The sequence below is a fragment of the Mus musculus genome, chromosome 3, assembly GCF_000001635.26.
Source record: "Mus musculus strain C57BL/6J chromosome 3, GRCm38.p6 C57BL/6J".
In the NCBI taxonomy this organism is placed as follows: Eukaryota; Metazoa; Chordata; class Mammalia; order Rodentia; family Muridae; genus Mus; species Mus musculus.
In genome coordinates this window covers 64,230,029-64,236,042 of record NC_000069.6, presented here as the reverse complement: position 1 = coordinate 64,236,042, position 6,014 = coordinate 64,230,029, and the positions used below count along the sequence as shown (strand labels likewise).

Below are 6,014 nucleotides of genomic sequence, written 5' to 3'. Positions count from 1 at the left end.
GCTTGGCAAAATATTCATGCTGTCCATGTTTATAACAACTTTTAGAAGGGACAACAGCTTACAAGGCAGCCCCCACAACCAAATTCACACTCTGAAAAAGGCTCTGTGAGATCCTGACCCATCCGGCATGTCCAGTTATTCGAGGGTCTCAAGGGGACCTTCTCCTAAGAACCAAATTGGGGGGTAGAGAGAGATGTGAATTTTGTGTGAAGAACAACACGGAAACATTCTGAGTAACATCAAGGTTCCAATGTATTAGCCAGGCCCAAGGTTTAAATGTACAAGCAAAAGGGGAAGTGCCTTTCAGCAGGAGGGGTGGGGCAGTAGAATTGCACAAGCAAAAGGGGAAGTACAGGTAATTATCAGCGGGAGGTGTGGGCAATAGAATTGCACATTCTTTAGGCAGTTACATGGGGAAGCAGGAACTTGGTGGTATCAGGGTGTGATCAGGACATCTGGCGCTGACTTAGGGTTGGAACATTCTGTGGTTGTTCTTGGAACGGTGTGTCGGTGGCCCACTCTTGACCTCCTTTTCTTCTCGGGGGGGGGAGAGGACCAATTCAGAGATCAGGACAATTGTGCTGTCTTAATGGCTCCCAACAAGATCCTATGAGTGAAGGTATCTATGTCACTGCAAAGTCTCATGAAATCATCAAGAGTCTTATTTTTGGTCTGGCCTGGAAGAACAGCCTTACAGGCAGAATTGGCATTCTCATAGGCCAACTGTTTTATAAACTTGCTATTATTTTCCTCAGGGCCCAGGACCTTTTCAGCAGTTTCTAAGATTCTCCCCACAAACTCATTGTAAGGCTCCTGAGCTCCCTGAATAATTTTGGTCAATGGGGTAGTCATAGAGCTCTTTGAAGGGACGGCCGCCATGCCCCAAGGGCAGCCACATTAACATGCGACAGGAGTCAGGTGGGGAATTTAAGTTGGCGCTTCTCAGACACATATTTCCCCTGTCCAATGAATTTATCAAGAGTCCACTCAGCCGCAGGCGCTTTGGGATCTCTCTGGTTCTGCCTTGCGAGAGATTGGCACCTATCTAGAAAATCAGCTTTCCAAAACAAAAACTGTCCAGGAGTCAAAACTACCTGGGAAACTAGTTACTAAACCACTCTGAGAGTAAGGGATCCCCCTCCGGAGAGGGCTTCAAGCATGGAAACAGTAAAGGGTGCATTAGGAGCATAATTTTTGACTGCAGTATTAAGATCCTTAAGAGGCTTAAACTTTAATCTTTTATACTCAGTCATTTCTCCAGACGGGGCTTCGGGAGCTGCGGCCGAGGTCGCATTTTCAGTTTCACTCTCGCTTGCTTTTTCATCCTCGTTGCCATTTTCTGTATCAGCAGCGGGGTCCTCCTCTGAGAAGGAAGCCTCTTTGGTGCTCTGGCGGGTTAACACGGGGAACAGCTGGGTCCTCTGAGGAAGACATAAATTGATAATAACGGAGGGGCATGGTGAGGGAGGTTGTGGCAACTGTGGGTCTGCAATCTTTACAGAGAACATAGAGGCCAAGCGAGAAATTTGTTTAAGGAAATCATCAGCCAATGAAACAATCTTGCCTGACTCAGCCGAGGATGGCTTAATGATATCTCTAATAAGACCCCAATAACTAAAGGTCTGAGTAGGCACTGCATCTGGTCCTTCTTTATTTAAAAGATCATTAAGATCACATCCTATCTTTTCTCATTTAAAGGGATGAATCTCTGGTCCATCTATTATGAACCATGGACAGACTTGGGAGACAAAGATAAAAAAATTTTGTCAAATCTTTCTTTTTAACTCTAACTCCTCTTTCCCTGAGACAGGCTTTTGAGATCCTTAATGAAGCATGGCTCTTTAGAAAGGTTTTGGCCCATTTCTATAGGACAGAGAAATGTTAACTTACTAAGGAGGATGACTTTCTCTTATGAGGGGTGAGAGCGCTCCTCAAAACGACTTCCTCGAGGCAACCTTCTCAGGAAAATGGGCTCCGTACCTCGGGCCCCATGTTGGGCTCCACTTGTCCACCCGTGGGACCCAGTTATCTGAGGGAGACCTTGCCTGAAAGAAAAATGGGCGGGAAAGAAGGAGGAGACCAAGTAAATGATCCTATCAAGGTCTGTTTATTGCGAGCAAGGTTACAGAATAAAAGCAGTAAGAAGGAGGAAGTAAAGAGGGAGAAACTTGCCCTTGCCTCAGCCTGAGGGTGGACGTGGTTCTGCATAACTGCCTGGGAGCACGATATCGATTCTTAGCTCAGGGAACATCCTGTGGTTTTTTTCCCCCGGTGTAGTCTCCCCTCCCCTAGCCTGAAACCTGCTTGCTCGGGGTGGAGCTTCCTGCTCATTCGTTCTGCCACGCCCACTGCTGGAACCTGCGGAGCCACACACGTGCACCTTTCTACTGGACCAGAGATTATTCGGCGGGAATCGGGTCCCCTCCCCCTTCCTTCATAACTAGTGTCGCAACAATAAAATTTGAGCCTTGATCAGAGTGACTGTCTTGGCTACATTCTTTTCTCTCGCCACCTAGCCCCTCTTCTCTTCCAGGTTTCCAAAATGCCTTTCCAGGCTAGAACCCAGGTTGTGGTCTGCTGGCCGGACACAACACCCCGGAAAGTTTGCAGTTACTATTATCTGATCTTGATGTTCTGTCAGCTGTCGTTCCAAAAGGTCGTAAGTTTCTCAAGAAGGGAGGGGAACTTTGGCTTATGACTCAGTGTCAGTCTCCAACAGTCAACCATCATTGGGAAGAGAGGCCCCTTGGTCTTGCAAACTTTATGTGCCCCAGTACAGGGGAACACCAGGGCCAGAAAGTGGGAGTGGGTGGGTAGGGGAGCAGGGCAGGAGAGGGTATAGGGGACTATCAGGACAGCATTTGAAATGTAAATGATGAAAATGTCTAATAAAAAAAATAGGAAAAATAAAAGAAAAAGAAATGCTTGCTGAAAGGAGCCTGATATATCTGTTCTCTGAAAGGACGTGCCCAAATCTTACAAATACAGAGGTAGATGCTCACAGCCAACCACTGGCCTGAGCACAGGGACCCCAATGGAGGAGTTAGAGCAAGGATTGAAGGAGATGGAGGGGTTTGCAACCTTATAGGAAGAACAAAAATATCAACCGACCAACCCCCAACCCCCAGAGATCCCAGGGATTAACCACCAACCAAGGAGTACACATGGCTCTAGGCTCATATGTAGCATAGGATGACCTTGTCAGGCATCAGTGGGAAGAGTGGTCCTTGGTCCTATAGGTCTGAGAGATTCCCCAGTGTAGAGGAATGGAGGGCAGGGAGGCAGGAGTGGGTGGGTAGACGAGTAGAGGAATAGACCTATAGAAGCCTGGGGAGGAGGGATGGGATAGGAGGTTTCTAGAAGGGGAGAAACCAGGAAAGGGGATAACATTTGAAATGTAAACAAAGAACACATCCAAAGAAAGACAGAAAATATCTAATAAAAGAAAAGAAAAATAAATAAAAGATTAAAAAGAGAGGATGAAAGTATGTTATCTCTGCATTAATTGAGAAAGGAAATTCTGTCCACCTTGCAAGATAGCTTTCCCTGCTGGAATGTGATGGGAAGAACAGGTACGATAATTAAATTAAAAAAATAAAATAAAACAGCAGCATCACTTTATAGATTCTGATATTACTATCTGATATTACATACATTCCTGGTTCCTCTCTGCAAATGCATTAGACCCCATTGTTAAGCAAGTACCAAGCATACACGTCCCCCCCAAAAAAAAATCCATTCCATTCCAGAACCCTGGTGATAATGTTTTAATATTTGTTGAGAGTATAATATAATTAAATCATTTCTATCAATCCTTTTTTCTCACTCAAAAACTCCTATGTACCACTGCACTTTGTCCTTGTTTCAAATTCATGCCTTTTTTAAAAATTGTATTTACATACATATATCTGCATGTGTGTATAGCACATAGATATAACCTGATAATTCTGTAAGATGTTGTCTGTATGTATATTTTAAGAATTTCTCATTGGGTATTTAATAACTAACAAGTGTTCTCTTTTCTGGGAAATTCACTTGCTCCTGCTTTGAGCATTCCATAGTTGCTGGGGATAGTTTTTGACACTACAATTCAAAGAAGGTCTAGAACTTTATTTGTACCATTATACTTCCTCACTGCTTCTGCTACTTATTTTGTCATATTGCACTTCAAATATGGTTATTTCCTCCTTTCTCTATTTCAGCGTTCTCTATCTGCACAGCAAATGCAACAAGGCAGGCTGCCTGCAGCTAGAAGCTCTGTGACTCACACAGCTTACTTCCCAATATAACCAAAGACATTCCACACTCTTGAGCATAGCCTAAGACCCTTCTACAGAACCTTGTGTGACCCTGAAAGATGACGTGGTTTTTAGAAACATACAGATTCCCCTGAGGTGAAGCTTTGCCAATTCCACGGCTCTGAGGCATTGGGTCCTTGGACACAGGTGTTTTGATGTCAATATACATTTACTCTGAACTTCATCCACTCACCACCCCTGCTCAGGTAGATCAAAGACAGCAGACGTTCTTCCTATACTGACAGTCAAATCTAAATTGTCTCTGAACTTGGATTCCCTACAGGGAATGATGGGAAACAAATAATCAGAGAAAGTTAATATTCAAAAATTACATGGAGATATTTTCATTCTGCTAGCTATGGAATTACAGGCTTTATGAACTGAAGGGTACACTGTTTCTATATTTTGTTAATTGTAAAATATTAAATTATTTTAACCTTTATCATAAGGTTATCTTTTTATTCACTCAAGTGGCTACTTAAATCTTTCTGACCCATAGGTAACTACACACACACACACACACACACACACACACACACACACTTATGTGCATATATTGCAACAAGCAGAATCCAGAGGAAGGTTTGAAATTCTTCTCACAATACAGACAGTGAATTTCATTAATAGAAATAGATTTATGTATCTTTTTTTTTTTAAGATTTATTTATTTATTTTATTTATTATATCTCAGTACACTGTAGCTGTCTTCAGACACACCAGAAGAGGGCGTCAGATCTCATTACAGATGGTTGTGAGCCACCATGTGGTTGCTGGGATTTGAACTCTGGACCTTCGGAAGAACAATCGGGTGCTCTTACCCCCTGAGCCATCTCACCAGCCCCAGATTTATGTATCTTATTATAATACATTATTGTAATCATCTTTATATTGGTTGTATTTGTTATCTCTTACTAAACTTGGTTCATATGTTAAAATGTGTTACCAATGCTTGTCTATCCAGAGAACATATTAACTATTTGATACTATCAAACCTTTGTGAAACATTGAGTTCTTGAAAATTGTTCTTTTGACTTTTTTTTTTAAAGGTGTATACTGTTTTAGTCCCTAGAAACTCTGGGGCTTATCATTGGTTGATATTATTCTTCTTCCTAAGGGGTTGCAAATCCCTTAAGCCCCTTCAGTCCTCACCCTAACTCCTCCGTTGGAGTACCTGTTCTCTGTCAATAGTTGGCTGCAAGCATCCTATCTGTATTGGTCAGGCTCTGGCAGAGACTCTTAGGGCACAAATATGTGAGGCTCCTTTCGGCAAGTGCTTCTTGGCATCAGCAATGGTGTCTGGGTTTGGTATCTGCAGATGGGATGTAGCCCTAGGTGTGGCAGTCTCTAAATGGCCTTTCCTTCAGTCTCTGTTCTATTCTCTACATTTCCTGTAAACAAGAGCAATTCTAGGTTAATATTTTTGAGATGGGTGGGTGACCCCATTCCTCATCCAGGGACTGTGCCATACCTCTGGATATCTTCTCTACAGGTTTTATCTCCCCTTTGTCACATATTTCAGCTAAAGTTCTCCCTGTTAAGTCCTGGCAGCCTCATGCTTTCCTGGCATCTGGGACTTTCTACTAACTACCCCCAGTTCCCTGTTCCCCACTGCAAAATACCGCTGATCTATTTCCTGATTCTCTATACTTCTCCCCTGTCTCCTCCCACTACTAATCCTACCCACTATTACCTCCCCCTCCTCTCTACTTCCCAGGT

The 6,014-nt window shown here is 43.2% G+C and overlaps 1 long non-coding RNA gene across 1 annotated transcript; it reads right to left on the bottom strand.

Moving 5' to 3' along the window:
* Positions 1 to 582: 582 nt before the first annotated feature.
* On the bottom strand, positions 583 to 4,896 carry Gm34462. The gene is made up of 3 exons (XR_375709.3): positions 1,891 to 4,896; positions 1,246 to 1,421; positions 583 to 607 (listed from the first exon to the last, which is right to left on the bottom strand). It is a non-coding gene; the product is annotated as a predicted gene, 34462 (long non-coding RNA).
* Positions 4,897 to 6,014: the final 1,118 nt, after the last annotated feature.